Here is a 26,605-nt window from a genome sequence, read left to right as displayed (position 1 = left end):
TTTAACTGGTACATGGTACTTATCTTTAGGAATTGTATATGCTGTGACATTTATAATTTTGTTGGTAACTTTAATAAAACTACTAAAAGATAGTGGACCTTGTTCTTGTGATTGTATGTGTTACTTGCCTAAGGTTTCATGTGTTCCTATGGGCTCTAGATCCAGAACAAACAGAGATAACTCTGTTGAACTTAAGACTGTAACTGCCAGAGCTGAACCCACTGTAGTATAATTAACATTAAATAGAATAAAAGACTACACATGGAAGGTTATGATATGTGCTTTTGGGCCAGATCCTGCTTCTGTTGAAAAGAATGGCAAAACTTCCACTGACTTCAGTGACAGAATAAATGGACTTCTTGATGTATTTTTCAAAATGTCTATCACTTTAATTCCCATGTACTACTTATAACAGTTAAAGGCCACAGGAAATTACAGATAAAAGTACCCCACAAAAGCTTACTGCTAGTTCACAAAAGAATTATCCGGAGACCAGGAAACAGAGAAATGTGAATGACAGCTTCAGAATACTTTTAATCGATCTAAGACAGTGGTATGCGGTCACAGATATTCATTAACTCAACTGGGAAAAACAGGCACATGCAGAGTCCATGGCTGCACTTTGTACACTAGTTTTCCATTTCCAAGTATGGTGGTAACATGCAAAGCTAGTCAATTTCATTTGACACGAACTGTCTATCAAAGTGAACTTACAGCTTAATATATACTTCACAACCAATGGTTCATGGCCTCTGGAATAAATACCTTGGGTACCTGCACAAAATTATACCCAAATATATTTCCACACTACTTGAAATGTTTCAAAAAATCTGTAAATGTTACAAAGTTCTCTTGCCCACAATGAAATTAGCCCTGAAGTGGAGAATTCCAGATGATCTGGCTGCGCCTCTCTCCTTCTTTTCAAATGTAATCTGCACAAACAAATGTAGTATTTTTTTCTAGAAAGGTAAGTAGTAAAATACTACTAAATTAATAAGACAAAATAATAACCAACCTAAACCCACTTTTTATGCAAATATTTCGTTGACTGATTTTAATAGCTGCTGCATTTAGGGGGTCCTACAGTAAATTAAGAACAAAATTACAAAATATGACATCACTCATATGAAGATTTATTTTAAGAACGGTCCCGATAACCTGAGATGTACCGTAGCGCAGTGCTAGTAAGCAAAAGGCTGAAGGAACAGGTAAATTTAACACTTGGCCATAAAGTTCACCCAAATAAAATTTCTTCCTTTGTCAGGACATTAACCTTCTGTAGGTGAGAGCTCTCATATGAGGATGTCATTCTGCTGATCCTGGAAAGTTTTATCGCAGGAACCATCAACAAAATCACCACAGCCAAATCTATCTGCTGCAATAGGATGTAGAGAGAAAGGCAGACTATAAACATGTTAAGAAGAGTACATAGAATATATATTGACATTGGTTAGGTCACAGAAACCCCCTTGGGACTGCCACCTGATGTGCTGAGATTACCCCGAGCCCATTTTCTCTAGTAGCTTGGGACTTCAGTACCCTGTCTTGTTGAGCCAGACACGCTAGCCTGCTTCAAACACAGACCCAGGTCTGAACCACGTCCCCCAAAAGCTGTAGGCTTAACTGAAAATGGCTTAAGAGGTGCTCCTGTCTCCAGCACCCAGACCCCAAGTTTCCAATGGGGGTCCAAACCCCAAATAAATCCGTTTTACTCTGTATAAAGCTTATACTGGGTAAACTCATAAATTGTTCACCCTCTATAACACTGATAGAGAGATCTGCACAGCTGTTTGCTCCCCCAAGTATTAATTACTTGCTCTGGTTTAATTAATAAGCAAAAAGTGATTTTATTAAGTATAAAAAGTAGGATTTAATTGGTTCCAAGTAATAACAGACAGATCGAAGTAAATTACCAAGCAAAATAAAACAAAAACACACAAGTCTAAGCCTAATACAGTAAGAAACTGATTACAGATGAAACCTCACCCTCAGAGATGTTCCAATAAGCTTCTTCCACAGACTAGACTCCTTTCTAGTCTGGGCCCAATCCTTTCCCCGGTACAGTCCTTGTTCCAGCTCAGGTGGTAGCTAGGGGATTTCTCATGACTGCAACCCCCTTTGTTCTGTTCCACCCCCTTATATATCTTTTGCACAAGGCAGGAATCCTTTGTCCCTCTCTGGGTTCCCACCCTCCTTCTAAATGGAAAAGCACCAGGTTAAAGATGGATTCCAGTTCAGGTGACATGATCACATGTCACTGTAAGACTTCATTGCCCACTTGCCAGCCCACAGGTATACAGGAAGTCTTACAAGTAAACAGAGCCATTTACAACCAATTGTCCTAGTTAATGGGAGCCATCAAGATTCCAAGCCACCACCAAAGCCCACACTTTGCATAATTACAATAGGACCTCAGAGTTATATTTCATATTTCTAGTTTCAGATACAAGAATGATATGTTCATACAAATAGGATGAACACACTCAGTAGATTATAAGCTTTGTAATGATATCTTACAAGAGACCTTTTGCATGAAGCATATTCCAGTTACATTATATTCACACTCATAAGCATATTTCTATAAAGCATTATTGTGTGCAACATCACACATATTTGCATACAGACTGAGATATTCAAAAGCTAGGGAAGCAACTGCCATGGTGCTATGACCATCGGCCTTGGCTCTGGTGTACTCAGTTGCAGAGTACCATGCACCAGTGTGGACAAGAAGCTGCCATCCTGGGGAATATCTTCCATCCCATGTATCGCAGGCAAAAGCATCCGCAAGAGTCTCTCCAGGTGCAGGAGACATTCCAGGTCAAGGAAAGAAGGAGGTGGAGTGATGGCTAAAGCAGGGCTGTGCCCCATGCAGGGGCCCCTAGGGATTACTGAAACAGGATGCAATTTAAGCCAGCCTGTGAGTGTGACAGAGGCCAAACCTGCCCTCAGCAGCTCCGCCTCCTGAGCACGCTCCCATACATGCACATTCATAAAGTCCCCTTTTTAAACGCTGAGTCGGAGAGTCAAGAAATGTGGGTCATATGCAATATGAAGGTCCCTCATTTTTTGCATTGTTTAGTGGTAAATCAGAGAGTGGGTTTACACACAAGTAAGCCTATTATCCAAGAGTGTACATGGTAAATTGTATGTGGAGTGTCAGAGCTAAGTTCATATACAAGGGTGCCTTAACTGAATGTCTAAATTCCACATGTGGTTGCTCAAAGCACCGGTGAAGCATGCAAAACGGGTACTTAAACACCTAAATGATTATTGGCATTCTGCAGTGTTGTTGTAGCCATGCTGGTCCCAGAATATTAGAGAGAGAGAAGGAAGGTGAGGTAATATCTTTTATTGGACCAACTTTTGTTGGTAAAAAAGAGACCAGCTTTTGAGCTACACAGAGCTCTTCTTCAGGTCTGGGTTCTGGGCATTATTTTTTGTTCTAATCTGAAAAATGGAGAAACTACACTGGGAACATAGTTAAGAAAAGATTTATATCTAAGCAATCCATGCAACCAGCTTTTATTCTAAACCACTATCTTTTATGAGCAAAATATCTCTGGAACAATTTTTATTGATTTAGGAAAGGCTTTTAATTTAGTCAATCTTGATCTGTCATCTAAATTACTTGAAGCTGTAACTCCATTATTTCATAGCAGTGATGCATAAGGAATATGAATTCCTGTGCAGATAAGCCAATCTCAGACTGAGGTTCCTGTGTTCTACATAAAACAGTACAAATTTTCAACTGTATATCTGCATAAAACATCTCTTTTATATTTTCTTATACATTCTTTTAGGTGTAAATTGAGAGTGATTGATAAAGTAAATATGATGCTAAGAGGATGAGTTTGCAAACTGATTACATGCCACATAACTCTCTGTTTTCATTTCTTTAAAAATCTAGAATTGCTGGAAAATATTCTGCATAGAGAACACAAGGATGTTGGCTTCAGAAAATACTGCCCATGTGACACCAAAATAAGCAGCTACAAGAGGTTCAGGAGACAGTGTATGTAATGTGAGTATGAGGAACCGCCTTATTTACTTATTTTTTAATGTGTATGTATTATTATGATGCCAAACATCTCACTGTGACAATTAAAGGTAATGGGTACATCTCAGAATACTGCCCAGCTCTGTAAGAAGTATGAAATTCTAATATAGGCAAGCAAGATTTGCTCTATTTATTAGCTTAAGTCAGAACCAATCCTTTATTTTTATTGTTATTTGTTTCCAGCAGTACCAACAATGTGCTAGGAGGTGGATGTTATTTTAAGCACTCCAGAGTCCTTCATAAGAAGTCATTGTCTTGCACAAATAGAATACAAAGAAAATGCAGCACAAGGAAAAAAGTGTCATGCAAACACTCAGAAGGAGGCAGCCTCATCCAAGGAGTAATGAGCAGAAGATAGTTGGGCTCATGGGGAAATGGGTGATAATGGTGTCTCAGAAGCCTTCTCCTGCTGATACTCCCAATGATGCTATTTCACTTGTCTAAAAAGCTGCTGGCTTCATATGCACAGCTGCTGTCAATTGGAAATCAGACTAGGGCCCATTCTGGGTCATATCTTCACATGCCAAACTAAGAATAATCAACCTCAGTCCTGAAGAAGAAAAAAGGGGGTGGGGGGAGGAAGGGGTTGGGGAACCAAGAGAAACAACTTCTGGGGAAGAACAGCTGGATAAACACTGCCAGGGTTGATTTTGGGAGGGGGTGGGGGGCAAGAGGGGTTTGTTAGTTTTGATTTTAAAGAAACACACACTCTTCATGCTAAGAGACTCATTAAGTAGATCACGACTGTACTCATTTTTGTTAACACAGTGCCTGGATCACCCTAAGAAGTAAATCCCAATATAAATAAGAATCAGAACACACACACACACACACACACACACACAGAACACATTGATTTGGCATCACTCTGACATTTCACTCTTCTCTGTTTGGACACTGTGGCTAAAATCTGCTCTGAATTACACGTGTTAATAAAAGTAGCTCCATTTGAGTCAAGTGAGAGCTGAGAGCCGGATTTGGCCGAAGAGTGAACAGAAACAGTGTAACCAAAATGTGAGAAAGGGTTGCAACAACGAGTAGCGCAGTGGTCCCCCAAATGTTTCTGTCACGCACCCCCATACCCGTAATGGAATCTGCCCGTGCCCCTCTCCTGAGCTGCAGTCGGGAGCCAGGGCTGGGAGCGGGGCTGGATCCGCAGTCGGGAGCCAGGGCCGGGAGCGGGGCTGTGGTTGGGAGCCGAGGCTGCGGCTGCGGCTGCGGCTGTGGTGCAGTGTGGGGCTGGAGCTGAGCGGGGGAAAAGCCATAGGCTCGGGAAGTAGGGGTGCGGCAGATTTTATGTGGAGTTGCGGCTGCCTGCTGCACACGTGGGGTCCCAGCTGATGGCCCCGCTCCCAGCCACACCCATGGGGTCCTGCATCTGGTTGCTGGCCCCGCTCCCAGCAGCGCACATGGGGTCCCGCCTGCCCTGCTTCCGGTCCCGTACTCTGGGTCCCAGCTGCTGGTCCCACACCCGGCCTCGCACGCGAGATCCCGGCTGCCGGTCCCACACTCAGGGCTCCGCTACTCGCCTCGCACCTGCCCCCAGCCTCAGCCCCCTTATCCCTGTCCGTGTCCCCCCCTCCCGGAGACAGAGCCCTGCTCCCAGCCTCAGCTGCGGGGGGCGGCGCAGGAGGTAAAAAGTTTGGGGATAGTTTTGCTGGCTTTTGGCATCTCCCTATAAAAAGCATTCCAGCACCACTGGGTAAAGTGGGTGGTGGGTGGTGCTCCTCCTGCCCTCCCCTCCAGGGGGGCTGGCTCAGGTCCTGCCGTGCCCCCCCCCCCCCCCGAACATTCCTCCGAGCCCCACTGTGGGGGCGTTCCCACAGTTTGGGGACCACTGTAGTAGCATATGGCATGCGTACATGTGACATGAAAGGCATGTCACACACCTGTTTTTCAACTGTATGCCACCAGCTAGCACAGCACAGCTGAAAAGCAGGTGTGTGACATGTCTTTTCTTCTCTGAAAAACTTGCCACATGCTCCAAAATTTGCAAAACCTTTGGTGACATTGTCACTTGACTGAGGCTGCAGCACGGAATATGCACGATCACAAGTCTTTTCATTATATGAGACATTCTTTGAAAATACTTGCTGGGGTCAGAGATGGTTAAATTAGTCACTGTCAATAATTTCTTTGAAGAATTTAGCCCTATTCTCTCTGGACAAGTTGCTAGAGAACAGACAGATTTTTTACTGAATAATTTGTTAATTGTGTCTACAGATTTCATCCTGCGGGCTATGTACATACTCACTCTACATTTGCTATTCATGGTGTGCATGTGGCTCGTCACACGAGTCACATGGTATACTCTCAGCTCCAGGACCTGATTCCAGAAACATTTTAGACCAGAAAACTCATACGTTTTTAAGGCTAGGAGGGACCATTATAATGATCTAGTCTGACCTCCTGCATAACTTGGGCCATTCAATGCTGAATATCCAATAGTCAACAAGAGACAGCCTTGTTTACATACAAATCTGGGTATTCGTATGAAGAAAGCCATTCCCCAAACTTCATGTGAATACAAACTTTTGCATGAATGTTCATGCATTAAAAATATAAATTAAAAGGACATGATCATAATTAAACCAAACAGCTGTTCATAATCAGAAGGAGTTTTCAAAAACACGGTTTTGAAATATTCACTCAGCTCTATTTAAGGCAATCCAGCATCAAAAAATGTTTGGATTATCAACTGTGACCGGCACAAACTTAGATACAAGCTAACATTTTACAAATGCTTAAGTAATTTAGAAGCCTAAATCCCAAAGATAGCCATTGAAACATTGGCTCCTAACTACTTAAATTACTTGTGAAAAATGGGATTTCACTATTTTTGAAAAAAATTTCTGTTGATTAAATAGAGAGTCCCATTTAAGATTTAGGGACAAATTCACCCTTGACATTTTAGATACAATTATTATATTTGAACAATACCATCTCTCTCAGACATAAAGCAGCCAGGTGGTAACCAATAAGTAAGGTTGTGTAACATTCATGTGGATGGCTAGATGAAGCAAGTAAGCATTCTCCACCAAGTACCAACCCAGATGGAAAATCTCCAAATAATTATCTACTCACCATATGGTTAGCAAAGCACAAACAGTCTAATATGTCTTCTGGGTACAGGCAACATTGTCTTTCAATGATGTAATAATAATAATAATGTAACAGCATTTAAGTTGTTAGCATTTGAGCACTTAATTTGATAGTCTGCAATCTACCATGGTCTGATTTCTCGTAACCCAGCAGGTAGTATTGGAAATGGGAGATTCCAAGTTTTACAGTGGAACACATGGACTTTGCTTGTAACCCTGGAAGATCCCAAGATACTGGACTTCAAAAATAATCACACCATTAGGGACAAAATATATAATTTTAGTGATTTGCAAGATATATTAATTCTAAGTTTCCTATCTGACAAAGTCCTAGATGAATGGGAATCAAAGAAACTTTACAATATATTTTATTTATATATATTAAAAAATCTGAAATGACGAAAAAAACCGCAGCAGCAAATCTCAGAGCCCATACCAGCTGACTCAGGCTCACGGTAGGGGGGTAAAAATAGCAGTTCCCACTCAGGCTGGAGTCCAGGCTCTGAGGCCCAGCAAGTGGGGAGGGTCTCAGATCCCAGCCTCCAGTCCAACTAGGAATATCTACACTACCGTTTTTAGCCTTAAAGCACAAGCACAAGCCAGTTGACCCAATCTCTGAGACTCACTGCTGCGTGGTTGGGGGGGGGAGGGGGATTTTGGCAGTGTAGATGTACCTTTAGAGCAGTGGTCCCCAAACTTTTTTGTCTGGCGGGCACCAGACAACAAGCCATGGAGGACCGTGGCGGCGGACAAGCATCCACTGAAATGCCACCAACAAGCAGCAATGTCAATAGGTGACGCCTCTGGCGCCCACGGGCACCGCATTGGGGACCCCTTCTTTAGAGAACTGCATTCGGTTCTTTTTTCCTTTCTGAAAAAAGTGTGTTATATACAGCACACAAGAGAGTGGGTTGTGGTTTAAAGGTTTTACAGGCAATTATCTGGGATAACCTTCACGACTCACCTAAGAAACACACCTCCACACATAGCAGGACTTGATTGATGGCTATACGTGATGCTTTCCAGAGAAGAGCTCTATTTGTAGGACTTTATTTTCCAGCGTAGGCTCTATGAGGCCTGCAGGGCTCAAGAGCAGTGCTTGAGTCCTCAAAAAAGAAAGTGTCAGAATGCACTTCTGGTACTTCCAGTACTGGCAATAACTGAATGCTGTTGTCACTTCCCAAAAAAAATGCTGGGATGGCATTCTGGAGCATTTCACCATTATTCAAGTCCTGCTTAAGTGTTGTTTAAGTTTTTGGTCAGGTGTAAATCCCTATTTGAGATTGAGAACAGTATGTTTCTTAGATGCTTTTTGCATCTTCCTGCATTCCTATGAATCTTCCTCGTGGATTGCCAGAAATGTTCACAGACAAGCTGAACTGGCCTGTATTTCATTTAAAGTCAAAATTGGTTGTGACTTAAGTTTTACAATTTAGGACATTTGTGCAGTGTTGTCAACTCTTATAATTTTATCATGAGTCCCATGATAATTGGGTATTTTTCTTAGAGCTCCATATGCTGGAATCATGGGATTATATGAGATTCATAGAATCAAAGGACTAGAAGGAACCTCAAGAGGTCACCTAGTCTGGTCCCCTGCACTCATGGCAGGACTAAGTATCATATAGAATCATCTCAGCTTTCAATAAAAAATAAAATAAAAAGCAAGTTTCTAGCCCACATGCTTGCAGAGAAAAGTGAAAAACCTGACTAAGAACCTGAAAGGCTCTGAAACCAGAAGACCAATAAAAGAACCCAACATGTATTTAGGTGGAAAAAAACGTATGGTTTTTAAGCCAGTCTCATGATTTCTGGAGCCTGACTCACAATTTATGAATGCTAATGGTTGGCAATAATGTTTGCGTAAAAGCAGGATCTTTGGGCCTTAGGAACACACTCAGCTGTGCAAGCTGGTTTCTCTATTTCTAACATCCCAATGGGTTGCTGTGGAAATGGTTGTGATGCAAGAAAAGATTTGGACTTCAGGAAAAGAATCAGCTGCGATCCTGCGGTTTTTAGGCACAGTTCTTTTGTAACAAACAAGAAAAAAAAAAACTCAGGCAAGAATGTATTTTAATAGAATTTTCCCTAAAGCCAGAGCCATTATTGACTCTCTAGAGGCTGATCCAAAGTCCGCTTAAGTCAGTGGAAGTTTTTCTGGCTTTGGATCAGACCTTAAATGACTGGCATTCATGGGCATCTCTTCATTTTGATACACAGTCTGGCATTTTACAGCCAGGGCTGGCTCTAGGTTTTTTGCCGCCCCAAGCAAAAAAAATTTTGGCTGCCCCCCTGCTGTCCCAGCCCTTGGCTCCTCACCAGACCCCCCTGCTGCCCCAGCCCTGGGCTCTCTCCCCGCCCCCTGCCTGCACCCTCCTGCCGCCGCAGCCCTGGGTCACTGGTAACTCGCTCCCACGGCAGGTCATTCAGCAGGAATTTTAGATGTGCACAGAACACAGACAGGACTGGTTCCCATATGGTTACAGAACTGCAGTAAAGTGGAACAATTTTCAGCTTGTGTGACTGGAGGATATCTGGATGCATATTATAAGACTGTCCTACATAAATGAAGAAAAGTTGAGGTGCCTTTATTATTCTTTTGTTCCATTCTTTCTTTCTATGGGAAATTTGCCAATGCAATATCACTGTCTTCCTTTTAAACAAACAAACAAACACACAAAAAAGGCAGTGGCTGTTGAAAATAGCAATTCCAGTTCTAATAACCACTGGGAAGCATTTCTTGCTCAATTTTATCCTACTTTTTCTACAGCAAGTTACAGTGGATCAGTATATTTGATTTGGGAGAAATGAAGTAACAGCTGCCCAAACTGAGCTTGAGCACTCCTGAATTTTGAGGTGTTCAAATCTGGAAGGCAGGTGCTGGCGGGGGGAGGGGGCTGTGGCTCTGCAGGGGAGCACGGCAGCATGTATGCAGCAGTGTGCCTGGCGCTGCGTAGAGCCAGACACGCTGGTCTGAGTGGCACGATAAGGGGGCTGCGGGGTTGGATGGGGTGGAGGTTTGGGGGGGCAGTCAGGGGCAGGGAGAAGGGGGGGTTAGATGGGTCAGGGGTTGGGGGGGCAGTCAGGGGACAGGCAGCGGTTGGATAGGCATGGGAGTCCCGGGGGTTTGTCAGGGGACAGGTAGGGGGTGGGATCCTAGGGGGGAAGTCTCAGGAGGGGGCAGTTGGGGACAAGGAGAAGGGAGTTTTAGATAGGGGGTGGGATCCTGGGGGGCAGTTAGGGGCAGGGGTCCCAGGAAGGGGTGATCAGGGGACAGGGAGCAGAAAGGGTTGGATGGGTTGGGGTTTCTGTGGGGGGCAGTCGGAGGGAGTGGATAGGGGCAAGGTGGGACTACCCTCCCTCCCCATTGAGTGTCCTATTTTTTGAATGTTAAAATATGGTATCCCTACCTTCACAGTGCAGCTCTCCATTCACTGCAGCATGAGGTCTCAGCTACCTCACTCCCTCCCCCTCTTTCCTATTGGTAGTGGCCAAGGGAATGCTGGGAAATGTAGTTCTTTCCCTGCTCGAGGGCTGGCTCTATAGGCAGGGAGCTAACCAAGGAACTACAGCTCCCAGAGCCCCCTGTTGGTTCTCAGCTCCCAGGCTGGATCCCTGCCGCCCCTGCAAATGGGCTGCCCCAAGCACGTGCTTGCTTTGCTGGTGCCTAGAGCCGCCCCTGTTTACAGCACAGATTTTCCTAATTATTTCTTATTTTTTCACCCATGACATTTAACCTTTTCACAGAGCTAAAGGAAAATAATTCAACATGTGGAAAGAAAAAAAATTAAAACAAACAGTAATGCATTAAAAATTACATATAAAATCTTTTTTCTTGTTATAGCAACAAATAATATGTAAACCACTGCCTCAAGTTACGTAATTTTGGAGTATGACGACAGACTTTGGACAATACTTATTGCTCTCCATGTGTCCGGGACTTTATCATTATGATCAATTAGGAAGCAGGATAACAAATACTATGATGAGTTGGGATCATTTATAAAGAATTTCTACTGAAGCTCTAAAGATCTTACATTGGATATTTTCCACCTGCTTCTTTCCTGTTCTTGGGCTCAGCTGCTAAATGCTTTTCACTCCTGCTGTTGATCACATCATTATGGAATAATATTGAAACTACAGTGTGTTTTTAAAGCAAGAGAATAAGCAGTTTACATGGTTCTAAAAAAGTCTAGCAAAAAGATATTAAAGTTGTGGAAAAATAACTGCCAAACACCTGTTTGCACAGAAGGCATGACAGGATGTGCTGTGTGGTGCCATAATCATACACCTTGGGTGCATTGTGAGTAGGGTTACCATACGTCCTCTTTTTCCCGGACATGTCCGGCTTTTCGGCAGTCAAACCCCCCTCCGGGGGGAACTGCCAAAAAGCCGAACATGTCCGGGAAAATGGCGGCTCTGCTCCTCCCCTGACTCTTCAGCTCTGTTTAAGAGCCGAGCTGCCCGAGCGCTATGGACACCGGGAAAGGGCTGCCCCAGCGCTAATGGCTTCAGGGTTTGCCGGGCAGCCCCCAGACCCTGCGCCCCCGGCCGGCGCTTCCCCAGCGCAGCTGGAGCCCGGGAGGGGAAGCGCCCAGCCAGGGGCGCAAGGTCTGGAGGCTGCCCGGCAAACCGTGAAGCCGGTAGCACTTCAGTAAACCACTGCCTCAAGTTACGTAATTTTGTTATTTCAAGGTACGCACTTCCCCTCCCGGGCTCCGGCGGCGCAGGGTCCGGAGGCACGGGGGCTGCCCGAAGCCGGTAGCGCTGGGGCAGCCCTGCTCTTAAACAGAGCCAAAGAGTCGGGAAGGAGCAGAGCCGCCGCGGCTGGAGGCTCTGCTCCTCTTCGGCTCTGTTTAAGAGCCAGGCTGCCCGAGCGCTACCGGCTTCGGGCAGCCTCCGTGCCTCCGGATCCTGCGTCGCCGGAGCCCGGGAGGGGAAGTGCCCGGCTGGGGGCGCAGGGTCCAGAGGCACGGGGGCTGCCCAAAGCCCGAGTGCTACCGGCTTCACGGTTTGCCGGGCAGCCTCCAGACCTTGCGCCCCCGGCTGGGCGCTTCCCCTCCCGGGCTCCAGCTGCGCTGGGGAAGCGCCGGCCGGGGGCGCAGGGTCTGGGGGCTGCCCGGCAAACCCTGAAGCCGTTAGCGCTGGGGCAGCCCTTTCCCGGTGGCTGGGAGTGGGAGGGAGGAGGGGGCGGAGTTAGGGTGGGGAAGGGGCGGAGTTGGGGCGGGGCTAGGGGTGGGGAAATGGGTGGGGCCAGGGCCCGTGGAGGGTCCTCTTTTTTTATTTATTAGATATGGTAACCCTAATTGTGAGGAACAAGGCCAAGAGGCAGCAAGCTATGGAACCAGATAAACCTGACCACCTAGTCTCTATTTAGAAGGCTATCTGTATTCAATGACACTTCTTTCTTCAAATTATTTGGTGACAAAGTCAAAGGAAAGAACCTAACAGCGCACCACTGTACCTGGCTTTATCAGTTAGACTTTACCAAGTATTTTAGGGACCCTTTTGCTTTGCAGGGTGATAGTTTTCTCACTGAAAAGACTGTGGGTAAAGTTTTCAAGAGTGCCTAGGCGTGGATCTACAAAGAAAGTTAGGCTTTGCAAGGCTCAGCGTTACAACACCTAACTTTTAGGTGCCTAGAAAAGTCACTGGAACAACAGGATCCACAAAGTCTGAGTTAGACACCTATGCTCCCTATTCAACTCATGGGTTAAGACAGGCACCTAAGAATGAGATCTACAGTAACTAGTACACTTGATGAGGAGCCACCGAATGGGAGATGCTGATGAGAGGCGTATCCTAAATCCTGCCCCTTTCCAAGAGTTTGGCACCGAACTTTGGGCTACAGGGAGGTATCTGTCTCTACTTGTGATCCACAGCTGGGAACCCTCTTCTGGAGTTAGATGACTTAGGTGCCTAAGACGTTTCTTGTGAGAATGTGTTAGGTGCCTGCCTCCCACCACACAAAATCGATGGAGGAGGAGAAGGTAGTGGTGCTGTTGGTGCCACCTCCCTAATAGTTTTTAGCCTGGTGATTAAAGCCTTGGTTCAATTCCTTCCTTAGCCTAATGGGGAACAGGGGATCTCCTACCTCTCAGGAGAGTGCTCTGGCTTGTGGGCTCAGGGATATTCTAATGGGGGAAGGTCTCCCACATTCTCTCCTGTTGAAGCTGTTCCACTGTAGATGAATAATTAAATAGTCACCTGAGCAAAGGGACTGGACCCTGGGTCTCCCACCTCCCCAGTGAGTGGTCTGACCCCCAGGCTACAGAGTCATTCATAGTCCCTCTTCCTCTCCCTCTCTCTCAATAACTATTTAATTGTTTATTCGCAGTGGATAAATGTTGCTTCTGAAATGCGAAAACAGCTGCAGGAGGGACAAAAGGCTTCTCCTGGGTGGAAGGCTGGTCTCCCCCCATATGGGAAAGCAACCCAGCTAACTGCTGTTTGGGGAAGGACTGGCACCCAAAAGCCAGCATAATAAGGCAACACCCCAGAGAGAGGGCAGGGGAAGGGAAGTTATGAGTTTGTTTGGCTTACGAGTTCTGCTTGGGCCTACCCTGAGGCACACTTTGTAAATATTGAAAAATAAACCCAAGTGAGGAATAAAAACCCTCTGGAATAAGCCTGGTTTACTCCAGGCCTGCACTGCCAGAAGGAGAAATGCTGAGGTCAATGAGGCAAAGGAGATGCCTTACCACAATACATTGTTCAGTCAAAACCAGAGTAGTTTTCTTAGTAAAACAAGATGCTTTCTATATAACCCATTTATTATTAGTTTAAAATTCATATTCCCTGTTAAGGGCTTATGCAAATATTCCATCTCAGAAATGCATTTTTTCTCAAGTTGTTTTCCTCCCAATTTGTTTTTCATAGATTGATTTTTTCCTTTTTGCTTACAGTTCTAAGCCACTCTTTGTTTAAGTTACCCTGAAGGGATTTTCCCATTCTTTGTTAGAAAGAAGAAACTTAACTAAATCCCTTGAGTACATCCATCACATACAGAAAGATTGTGTCAGAGCCCCCTTAAAAAACGTTCCAGCATTTGAGATTTCTCCAATTTGTTCAGCAACAATAAGCTGATGGAGCAATCCTATAAGAAAAGACTAGCAGTGAACTAATCAATATGAAAATCTATGAAAATATGAGGTAGTAACTACAGTCACTTTGGGCTGTACTTGAGCCACTAAATCAGGATTTTGCACCAGCAATAAGCCAGATATTTCAAATTTACAGCTACTGAGAATGTTCTAAGGTAGCCACAACAGCAGCACAAGTGAGTTGTACCCACCAAAAGATGATTCTGGCAGGACAGGCATGCTGGGTGCATATTCTGGAGAATGCACCCTCTGTGGAATATTTCAGATACACAACTGAGCACAAGTGGAAATTGCAGCATCAAAAGTTTGAAACAAAATTAGACAAGCGTGTTACACCCATGTACAGTTATATGTTCCAAGCCACTCTAAAACAAAAGTCCACACACTGAAGAATCCCAACTCACCCTCTTCCTAAGGTTTGGCTTTACTAACAGAAAAGTTCAGATCTTCTTCCCAGATCTGGCTGCTCTGACAGCTCATACTTCACCACTGACCAGTTCACACCTTCCCCTAGAAAGCACTACCACTGTCCTTCTGTACATGTGAAAGTAATGAGCCACTTGCCCAGAAAGTCAGTAAAATCCACTGAACTCTTCCCCAGCATGATTAATGCCTGCTAAAACAGGCTGGGATGTTTCAGGCAAACACTGCCAGCCTGTTACATACACATAGCAGCCAAAGAAAGGAGGCAGCACTTGGCAGTATGGTAGTGCAGCAGCGACATGTTCGTGGTACAGCCAAACTCCAACTAAGAGAGGATGCGAAAAGTAAGGAGGAGGATATCGCCCAATGGCCCATGGTAGCCTGACCAGACTCAGATCACAGGGGGGCATAGCAGAGTGGGATGCATTTTGCTCTGCTTGAGACTTAACTGGCTAACTGCTGCTGCTTGAAATGTTCTTCACTTCAGGGATCCCTTCTTTTCAATCACAGACAATTTATTTTTCAATTCAGCTGCTGAGTGTTAGGCAGCTGCCTTTCCCAGTGTGCTTGCAACCCACACACAGCCATTCAGTGTGGTGCTCAATCCCCCTCTAGTGATGGCTGAGCCATGGAGAGGATGATGAGTCTGCTACAGCCAATGCTGCACACCTGAGTGGATCATTGGCAGTGAGGATTGAGCCTGAGACCTCTCTGGATCTTAACATATGCTAGAGCTGAAACACCCAGATTTGTTATCCATGGCTGTAGCAGGCTCGTCAATGTCTATATATGGCCCAGCCACCACCAGAGGGGGACAGAGCACCACACAAGGTATATGTGGGTTAAAAACTCCCCCTAGCTGGGGAAGCTTCTTCTGAACAACCAAGACCAACCACAATCAAATCTCCATACAGCTCATCACCTGTTATGTGAACGTATGGTGCTACATGATCCATATCTGGCATAATACCTTATGGGCCTCCTTACTAGTGGTAGCAAAAAGATGCTCCTTGTTTTGGTTCAGTGTGGTCTGGAACTCAACATCTGGTGCAGGATACTTAAGGAACCACCTGCAATCCTGACAGTGCTTGCATATTTCAGACTGCCTCAGAGCACCTGCCAGTGCTTCAGTGTAAAGCCCGGTGGCCCAGAGCAGTAGTCAAGTGTGGGTGGGTGGTCAAGTAGTCAGCAGGTCAATCCGTATCAGAGGCAGTCCAGGGCAATGGTCAGAGTTCTCACAGGGGTCAATAGCCAAAAGATCCCATCAAAGAGGCCAGGTCAGTGGGTTGGGGAGGCGAGGTTGGGTGAGGCAGCAGGGCAAAGTGGTCTGGGGAGCAACCAGCAGGCAATGGTCTGTTGCTCAGACAGCTTCCTCTTCCTGCTGGGAACTTTATATAGTCCAATGAGAGTGCTGCCAGTGCATCCAACCTGGGGCCTGGGGTGTGGCTGCGCGTCTGTAGGTCTTTAGTACTAAGGCTGTTGGTGTGCGGTGCTGATTCAGTGCATCACCATGGTGCAGCAGCTAAGGCTGCCACCTAACGACCAGGTCTGCTGGGATCCTGACACTCAGAGGCTATCGCAAATACCTGTGCAACGACAGGATATGAAATGCTGGTCTTCTGGCTATTTTGTTTTTAGCAGGGACAGCTCCCAATGTTTAGACATTTTTGCACTTTAATTTGTGTGTAGTAACTTAGGTGGTCGAGTTACACTCACAGATTTGGGCTCTGCACATGTTTTTAGAACAGAGGGATACATGTTAAAATGAATACACCTATGCTCAAGCCTGTGAAACCCCTCTTGGGGGAGAGGCAAGGGAGGGAGGGCCTGTAAAAGGCCTTCAAGGTACTGACTCCATCAGTTTTAGGGGAGACAGGATCATAGTACTAGTTTCCTGCCTAGCTACAGCTCTTCAGTGTACATATCAAGGTCTTTTTCATCTCTAGTGAAAGCTTCAAAGTTCAACAAATTGGCTATTTTCAATAGAAATATATGCAACATATAGCTAAAAGCACTGTTAGAAAGAGTAGTAGAAGGTTTTCACCCATGTTACATTCATTGAAAAAATCACTGATAGGCAGGTGTTACCAAACCACGAATGTGAAAGTGGAATTGCATTGTTAGCATGGAGTCAATGTGAAATAAGATGGACAGCTGGAATCCCAATAGACTCTCTTGTAGGTAAAGCATCTTTTTCTAGAAGAAACAAGAAACCAAGCTACAAACAAAATCAAACTATAGGGAAGCACACCAAATATAAAGAACAATTAGCTGGTAAATGTGTGAACTGTATTATGCAGCGTACTCTTAGCTGTGTCGGTCCCAGGATATTAAAGAGACATGGTGGGTGAGGTAATATCTTGTGACACTCTGTACCTCAAAGCTGTACCTCAAAGTAGCAGTCTGGAATCCCCATATTCTGTGATATGATTATATGTTTGGTACAATGCATGCCTTGTGAGGTATAATTTTAGAAGTCTTGATCTGTTGAACCTTAATATCCTGTTAAATTGTATGTATTGTATTGGTTTTAGAGTAGCAGCCGTGTTAGTCTGTATCCGCAAAAAGAACAGGAGTACTTGTGGCACCTTAGAGAAGTTATGAAGTATTGCTATATGTGTTACTGAAATATGTTGTGAGGTTGAGAGACACCCACAGCTGGTCTTTCAGTAATGACAATGGAGCAACTATCACTGGCCAGACAAGTGTTGATGGCCCATTAAAAAGAATCCACTCTCCCAGAGAGGGCATGTACACAATGAAGGCAGCCTAACCTACAGCACAGCTAGGATCTTTCTAGCAGCTGGAAGAAAGTATAAAAGAGGGACAGTGACATCATCAATTGGCCTCTCTCCTTCCTCATCTCAACACCTGGAACTGGAGAGATTGGTCCCAGGCTGGAAAGGGAATCCAGACTGTGTATTGAGAACTGTGAGCTGCCTGTAACATCTATTAGGGTGAGAGACTGCTTGATTCAGATCTTGCTTAGACTGTAGAATTTAGACTGAGTTTATTCTTATTTCTTAGGTAACCAACTCTGATCTCTCTGGCTGCTACTTATAATCACTTAAAATCTACCTTTCTGTAGTTAATAAATCTGTTTTATATTTTACCTAAAACAGCGCGCTCTTGGTTGAAGTGCTTGGGAAATCTCAGCTCAGATTACAAAGGCTGGTGCATGTCCACTTTTCTATGGCACAGTGGCAAATTAATTAATTAGCTTGTACTGTCCAAGGGAATCTTGAGCCGTGTAAGATGGCACATTTCTGGGGTGCAAGGCTGGGAGCTGGGGTGATTAGCTGGTGCCTCTCTCTGTATGATTCATGAGTGGCTCCGGGAGCAATCATGCAATTTAGTTGAGTGTGGGGCTCCACATGCTGATGGCTGAGTGATCACAGTGCCTGCAAGAGTTTGCTGGCATGGCATTGTGTGAGACAGCCCAGGCTGGAGAGTTAAGGTGGCACAGCAGTCCCACAGTTCCAGTTTGTAACCCAGGGATCCCATCACACTTTTATTAGACCAACTTCTGTTGATGAGAGAGACAAGCTTTTGAGCCACACAGAGCTCTTCTTCAGGTCCGGGAAAGGTACTCTGAGCATCACAGCTAAATACAAGGTGGAACAGATTGTTTAGCATAAGTAATTAGCACATATTCTAAGTGACCATTCAAGGTCTACTGATGCTAAACATTCTGTTCCACCTTGCCTTTAGCTGTGACCTTTCCCAGACCTGAAGAAGAGCTCTGTGAGGCTCGAAAGCTTGTCTCTCTCACCAACAGAAGTTGGTCCAATAAAAGATATTAACTCACCCACCTTGTGTTTGACCTATATTAAATATTTCAGATTTCCTATGAACTATGCAATAAATTGTAGATTATGTTCACACTATTTAAATCAGAGAGGCTGACAGGTTGGGGCTTGGTTTGGATTTGGGGTTTTTTGTATTTCTTTGCTAAAAGATCCTGTGTGATGTTATGTGAGGCTACACTGCACATCCTCCAATATGACCCAGTAATACATCAACAAGTCAGACGATACAAGCCTCATTTTAAATTGCATTTAATGACATGTTCACAATTCACTTAATAAAAATAAAATCTTATAAATGTTCCACTTATTGAGGAAAAAAACAAACAGAATAGCAGACCTGATGGCAATAACCATTAACATTTGAAGCAATGTTTTCCTCTTTTAATCTCCTATCAGAAAATCACAGAGCCCCGTGTTTCCCTACCGTGTAATCATGCAGCGGGAGACAATTGATCAACCCCCAGCAGAGCTGTTGGAATGCATTCTCCACACCACCTGCTCTGCAGGGCCAGTAATAGCATGAGAAAGGCAGGAGACATAGCCAGAAAGAGTCCACAGGAAGTTTCAGAGTAGCAGCCGTGTTAGTCTGTATCCGCAAAAAGAAGAACAGGAGGACTTGTGGCACCTTAGAGACTAAGGTGTTAGTCTCTAAGGTGCCACAAGTCCTCCTGTTCTTCTTTTCACAGGAAGTTTGTTTTGCTCAACCCTCCTTGCTCCACGGACAACAGCAAGGTTAATTTGCTAACTATAGCTATTAGCTCCTGGGCTGTAGGGGAGCTGCATTCCGTGACCCCTCCAATGGGGATCAGAGTCTAGGGGGCATCTATTTAGATTCTTATATAGCCCCCATCACAATAGCACCTGAGCTCCTGGAGAAGTCCATGCTGTTCTGAGTGCCATTAAAATGGTACCTTTACTTGTACATGGAAATTAATTCACGTAAGAGGGAACATGTTTCCAAGAGTGGTTGTTCCTCAACATCTTACCATATAACCATGCCTATTCCCCCCTCCACCAGTCTGAGTCATTGCAGCCATTCTGGTCTTCCCTGTACTATGTTACAGAGAGGACCACCAGGTGCACAGAAGCAGGGCTGCCACTAGGGGTGAGAGGCAGGGGAGAATAGTCTCCCTCACCTGGCAGCTGGGGACTTTGGGTCCACTGCTGAGTCTTAAAAGTTTTGTTTTCTTGTAAGCAGCAGCAGGTGGCACCAGAGTGGCTCCTCCAACACAATCTTCTCAGCTTGTTTCCCCCACTGCCAAAGGCCCGCCTATGTCTTATATGCCTGATCCTAGGGTCAGAAGGTCCTGATCCTAGTACAGACACACGTGTAGAGGCCTCTACTGAGTCCTGTAAGATCTACAGACTGCGCCACCACTCCCTGAACCTGAGCCCATCTCCCGCCCCTGGGCAGGTGCAGGAAAGGGGAAAGAACAACCTTCTTCTCAGACTGCTATGCTATGAGAAGGCAAGAAATGGCGCTTGTTTTTTTGCAGGAATTCAGAGAGAAAGATCTTGATTTAGGAAGACAGACAGAGACCCCTATATAAGGAATCTCAAAGAGAAAGAGAGGCTGGGTGATAGAGTAACTGCACGAACAATGGGGAAGGTGACTGGATGGTGGGTATGTAAGGTGTTGTAATGAGGGCACACAGCACCTCCACGAATAGGTGGTGCTGTATCTTTATTTTAGTGTTAAGTGGGATGTCTTGGTTTGGGGAGGAGAACTAGGAGGAACTGATTCTCCTGTCTTGCATGCTATGTAACTTATTTTCACCAGTGCTGAGTATAAAGCACTGTCAGAACAGAACGATACAGAAAGATCCTGTTCTCCGCTACCCTGGCGTAAATCTGGAATAACTCTGTTGAAATCCTAAGGTTTAGACTGGTGAAAATGAATTCCAAATCTGGCCCACACTGTTTTACAACCACTTTGCATAGGGGTAATTGACTATACAAGGTGCAAGGCAGTGGTGGAACGGGCCCCTAGCCTTTCAAGACTTAGGCTATGTTTACACTAGAAACTTTACAGAGGCACAGCTGTACTGATGCAGCTTCGCTGCTGTAAGACCTCTCGTGTAGCCACTCTATGCTGACGGGAGAAAGCTGTTGCACTGACATAATTAAAACACCCCCAAAGAGAGGCGGTAGCTATGTCGGCGGGAGAAGCACTCCTGCTGACATAGTGCTGTGCACACCTCCACTTTGGCCGGCAAAACTTACGTTGTTCAGGGTGGGGGGGGTGTTTTCATACCCCTGGTCGACATAAGTGGTAGCGTAGAAATGGTCGTCAATGATAACACAGCCTTATTTGGCTAGAGGAGAGTAAAGGAGCCCGTTCCCCAATCCCCCGCACAATTGCACAGAGTTTACCTGTATTAAGACTCCATAGAGCCACTATTCCTCCCACCAACAGGTGGGTAAGGGAATAGGCGGAGCCGTGACTTAGCTCTCCTCCGCCCACTGTGCTCACAAATAGAATGTAAGCCAGCATGATGAGAGGGAATTAAATTGCTCCCATTAAGGGGCTACAGTAACTCACTTTTCCCTGGAGTAAGAGGGAAACAGGGAAGTCTCCCAGTTACATTTCTTTCATGGACTCTCCCTGGAGCACTGCAGCTATGCACTGCCCCTTACACAGGGCTAGTTGTAAAGTCTCAATCTAGTCCTAAATAACTATTGATGCAATAACCTGGCATGTTATGCAGCTGGGAATAGGTTTGTATGGGGTTCTAAAATATCATTATATATTGATAGGTGTATGGCCAAAACACCAGTTTAAAGCCTTTCGCCCAGAAGTATCATTAATGCCACAATGATTAAGTGAAACAGCCAAGCACCACTGCACCTTGAAGAACAGTGGGAGTTTTCAATGTCAAAGTCTCAAGCTATCCATGCTTTAAACAAGTTAAAACATATTAAACTCCCATCATCGCCCATCTCTTGCAAGCAAACCAATAATGCCACCTTTATCCTGTCAATAATTATTTAATTAAATGTGAAAGCAGAGTGATTAATGCAAATCAGAAGAACAGGAGTACTTGTGGCACCTTATAGACTAACAAATTTATTAGAGCATAAGCTTGTTAGTCTCTAAGGTGCCACAAGTACTCCTGTTCTTCTTTTTGCGGATACAGACTAACACGGCTGCTACTCTGAAACCTGTCATAATGCAAATCAGTATTCACAAATTTTTCATACCTTTCACCTACTATAAACTCTTGCTCGACTATTTCATTTAAATTACTTGGAAAATTACTTGATTTAACTATCGCAGCAGGATCAAGTGAGGATGTGTCTCCACTACCTTGTTGTGAACAGAATTCTGCCAAAGGAGACAATTCAGATGAGATGTCAGAATATCCAAAGGCAGGACTCATGTCTAGTTTGACAGTCCTAAAAGGTCAGTTGTGGGTATAGGATTAAGACCACAGGAGAGGGCAGGATAACAACAGGATGTTGAGTGTCAGCTCTGAGGACACACTTATCAACAAATAAAGACTGTGACAGACTGGTCTGCACGTACTGACACATTGTGTTAACTCAGGAAGAACAAATTGAGCACGTTTACTTGCATGACTGAAAATCAATGTGTCTGGAAGATGATAAAAAGGTTCCAGACTCAGAAAATACCAAGAAAAAGGCCAAAGATGCATAACTTATGTAGACAACAATCAGCAAACTTTGGAATTCATGATGAGCACAGCGGTGATGTCCATGGAGTTTACAGCTTGTATAGATGAGATAACTGCATGAAAACTCTCAGTAAAACAGAAATAAATATTATAAACCAGAATTTGGCTGAGCATCTTTGAACTAAAAATGCCCTGGAATTTTTGTTGTTGTTGCTTTGGTCAATCAAAAGGATTATGGGTTAGTGGTGGAGATTTTCAAAGGCATTAATAGATGCTAAGCACCACTTATGCCTTTGAAAAATCTCTACATTAGAGATGTGAACCATCCCTAAGCTAATTATGCCAGCGGGATAGAACCAATTTAAGTACAATCAGTTCAGTGTGGACACACTACCCATAGCCACATTCCAAATTGCTGCAGTGTTGCCCCATATTCATACTGGTGATGGACAAAACTGTTTCAGCTACAATGCCTTCTGGATACATACCACACAGTTCCCAGGTGCAGTAGGTTCTGAGAGATTTCGAAAGGCCACCAAAGACCTCACACAGGAGAAGCAAGACTGTTTTGAACCTTTTTGTTATTATACCATAACCTCTAGCCATACTATCATAAGAGCGGGGCACACTGAAATCCAAATGGTTTTGCACACATGTAAACTGTTTTGAGGACTTTTGTGTGGTCATGGAACATTTGGCAAACAAACTAAGAGGACAAAATGATTCTTAGAACAGAACATTTCCCTATCATGGACAAGGCCAAATAAACTATGGATCTCTCCACCTTTACCCACCATCCAACAGCCGACCTGCATTCCCAAAATTCAGTACATTCACTCATCAAGAAGTTTTGTATACCTTAAAGGAGTTTTGACCCAAGACTTATGACTCTGACCCATGACCTTTTTGGCTTGTGAAAGAGCCATGAACAACTGATGCCACTTCTGACTGAAATAGCCAATGTCTCACTCAGAGAAGTCATCTTTTCTTCTTCCTTCAGACACACAACAGTGCAACCACCACTGAAGAAACCCACCCTGGATAATACAGTCCTACCTAACTACCACGTAGTGTCAAACCTTCCATTCCTGAGCAAGCTCATAGAGAAGCTAGCAAAAGGCCAACTACAATCTCACTTACTTGAAGTTAATATTCTAGACCCTGCAAAATCTGGGTTCAGGCCAGGACACAGAACTAAAACTGTATTAGTGGCACTGATCTCCTCCTGTCAATGGATAGAGGACAGACATCCATTCTCATCCTTTCTGCAGTACACAACACTCAGCATTGTTGACCATGAGATTCTGCTCTCTCGACTGAGAGAGGTAGTCAGGGTCCAAGGTAATGGCTAAAATTGTTTGCGTCTTTCTTGTAGGGATGCACCCAACAAGCAGTGATAGGAAACTCCATTTCCACCATTAGACTCCCTCACTTGTGGAGTCCACAAGGTTCAAGTCTCTCTCTGGTCCTTTTCAATATCTACATGCAATCACTAGGTGAACTAATCATATGACGTGGACACAAATGCCAGCAATACCGGGATGATATTCAGCTCTACCTATTCTTCACCACATATGACCATGCCACTACAACCAAGATGGCCCAGTGCTTGGATGAGATCAATTCTTGGATGCAGACCAGCTGGATAAAACAATGGGCAGAGGAAAGTATTTTGAAGAACTTGCAGCAACAGTGCAATCTCCGTTGGTTGAAGATATACACCCACAATCGGTCCATTCAGTCTGTAGTTCAGCAGTACTCCTGGATTCCTCACTGATGCAGAGCTCTCACATAGCAGATCTGTGAGTAACACTTTCTGCCCTCTCCGCTTGGCTAGGAAACTCGATCCCATCCTGGCAAAGGCAGACCTGGCCTCAGTTATTCATGCCTTTGTCACCTCTCAGATGGATTACAGCAATTACCTGGGTATGAAGCCTTTAGCATTTAGGAAACTCCAACTAGTTCAGAATGCTGCAGCATGTCTCCTCAGCAACACAGGCCACCGCAAACATATCAACGTACCTAACAACAAACTGTCACTGTCTACACTGGTTTCCCATAGAATTTCATATCAAGTTCAAGGTCTCAGTCCTTATCTTCAGAACGCTCCCTGACCTGGGCCCAGTATATCTAAACAGTCATCTAAAGCTCCTGGACGAAAACTGTGATTGACAACTACACTCATCTGACACAATAGAACTCTCAACAGGAACTGAAGACCAATTACAACCCTCCCAAACTTCTACTCCAAGTGAAAGGTACATTTATTTGACCAGGTGTATTAAACAAACAAATATTTATTAGACCAAGTATATTAAACAAACAAACAAAATAAGACTACTCCACTGCACACACTTCTTCCCCTGAAAAGAGGATGAGATAACAAACAACACATGCCAGATGTGTTGTCACAAAGCTTAATGAAAGCATGAGCCTCTACAATTTGAGCTAAAGAGTCAGGCTTCTGAGCTGGTTGCTGTAGCAAATCCATATCACACCCAAATCCTGCCTTCCCTTACGCAGCAGAATTGCACCAGTTCCACAGCCAAATGATCTCTGCAGCAGAAGACATGGGAGTGAGATCTTCCTCTAAGAGACTGATGCTCTCACTTTTGGGGGACTGGTTAATTAAAAAACTTGATTTTAAAATTTCAAACTAGCCATATATTTGGTCCTCAATGAGGACAAGAGCAGCTGCCATTTGACAAAAACTTACCTGGAATTAATAACCAAGTTGCAAATGCTTAAAAATCATGGCTTGGAGAACTGTGTGAATTGCCACTAAATGTTTGACAACATACCAAATCAAGCCTATTCCCTCTGCAATGGAAATTAAAATTTCAAAATTAGATTTGCAGTCTACTTTAGAGCACTTAATCTAATTCTTGACACTTACAATAATGAACCACATTTCTCAGGTTCTGAGCAACTGAGGAAAGATTAAGGCATGTCACTAAATAAATCCAGATTTTTCTAATTTACCTAATGTATGATAGCTGTGTTTTCCCTGAATTTTTATATTCAGCCTTTTCCAGTTTCTTGATAATACGTATGATCAGGACACAGCTTGGAGTGCAAAATAACTGGTCTTCTATGCCAGTGTTTCTCAACAACCAGTCCGTGGACCAATGCCGGTCCCTGAGATCTCCTTGACACAGTTTAGGAAGGCAGCAAGCCGGTCCCTGGTATCAAGATGGTTGAGAAACACTGTTGAATACCATTATTCTCCCGAACAAAATTACTCTTTTAGTGCCATTTAGACTCATTCCCTCTGGCAATCCCTTCTCAATGCAAGTGCTCCAAGACTGCAGCCATCCTGCCCTCAGTCTGGTATATCCCGCTATTGAAACATACAGTAGACTGAGATTTCAGTACATACAAAATGATGATTTATCAGTAGAATTCAAGCTCAGTGCAAGTGAAAGATGGACGATCCACACAACTCTGTCACAGCACTCAGTTTCAGTGTTATAGCTAGAGCTTTCAGTGCCACTGATACCAACTGACAGGGCATCTTTCCAGTTTGTGCCATTTGAAACTAAACATAGTTCGGACAGTATGTGCCTTCAATTCTTGTTTTGCATTTTGGAAAAACGGCATCATATTCTGTTGAGAACTCAAAAAGGCACCCAGCTAGCACTACATTTCTGCTTATGTTCAGAGTTACGTCATGGGTTAGGATTAGAAAAAGCATCAGGAAACGTAGGCAGATGAGGTATTCCTAGAACAAATAACAGAAATATCCAAAACACAAGGCCTGATAGTAATTGGGGAATTTAATATGGTAAAAACACAAAATGTCTAATAAGTTCTTGGAACGTACTGGGGACAACTTTTTGTCTCAGAAAGTGGAGGAAAGAAACAAAGAAACAGCCATTTTAGACTTATATAAAAACTACATTACATAAAATATTACATTAAAAGAATGCTAAGGTTGTAAAGTCAAGCACTCAGAAGTTAGGAAATGCTTGAATCCAGGTTGCCCATGAAACCTTAATTCGGCCCTCTTGTGTGCATGTATTAAGATACAGTCTTTATTTACATAATCACATACTATTGTTTCTATAGGACCCTTGCCTCATTCACTGAGTGAGCAGTTATTCAGTATTTCTTTTTTATCCTCTTCAGTCAATGTATGGCCCCGGGTCTTATTTAATCCACACTATCCAAACTGAATTCAAAGTTATTAATTTACTCATGAGCTATTCTATGGTGCTTTGCAGATGTTAATGAATCAGGTCAAAACACCCCTGTGAGGAAAGGTGGTATTATCATTCCCATTTTACACATGGGAAACTGAGATACAAAGAGATCACGGGCAAAATTGTCAGAAGTGTCCGCTAATTTTCAGTAGCCAATTTGAGACACCAAGAGCCTAATTTTTCTGAGTATTTAAAAGCCAATAGGGGGAGCATTGAGATCATAAGTCTCCCTATTCTCAGTTCCTGTGCCAGGCACCACAACGGCCCCCTGGAGG

At 44.2% G+C, this 26,605-nt stretch overlaps 1 protein-coding gene across 9 annotated transcripts in view; it reads right to left on the bottom strand.

Annotated features, from left to right (window-relative positions):
• DLG2 (discs large MAGUK scaffold protein 2) overlaps positions 1-26,605 on the bottom strand; it is a 1,449,438-nt gene that overhangs the window by 1,138,321 nt on the left and 284,512 nt on the right. The window lies entirely within an intron of this gene.

The sequence above is a fragment of the Chrysemys picta genome, chromosome 1 (genome assembly GCF_011386835.1).
Source record: "Chrysemys picta bellii isolate R12L10 chromosome 1, ASM1138683v2, whole genome shotgun sequence".
Classification (NCBI taxonomy): Eukaryota; Metazoa; Chordata; order Testudines; family Emydidae; genus Chrysemys; species Chrysemys picta.
The sequence above is the reverse complement of the archived record's forward strand: the minus strand, read 5'-3'. Positions and strand labels throughout refer to the sequence as shown.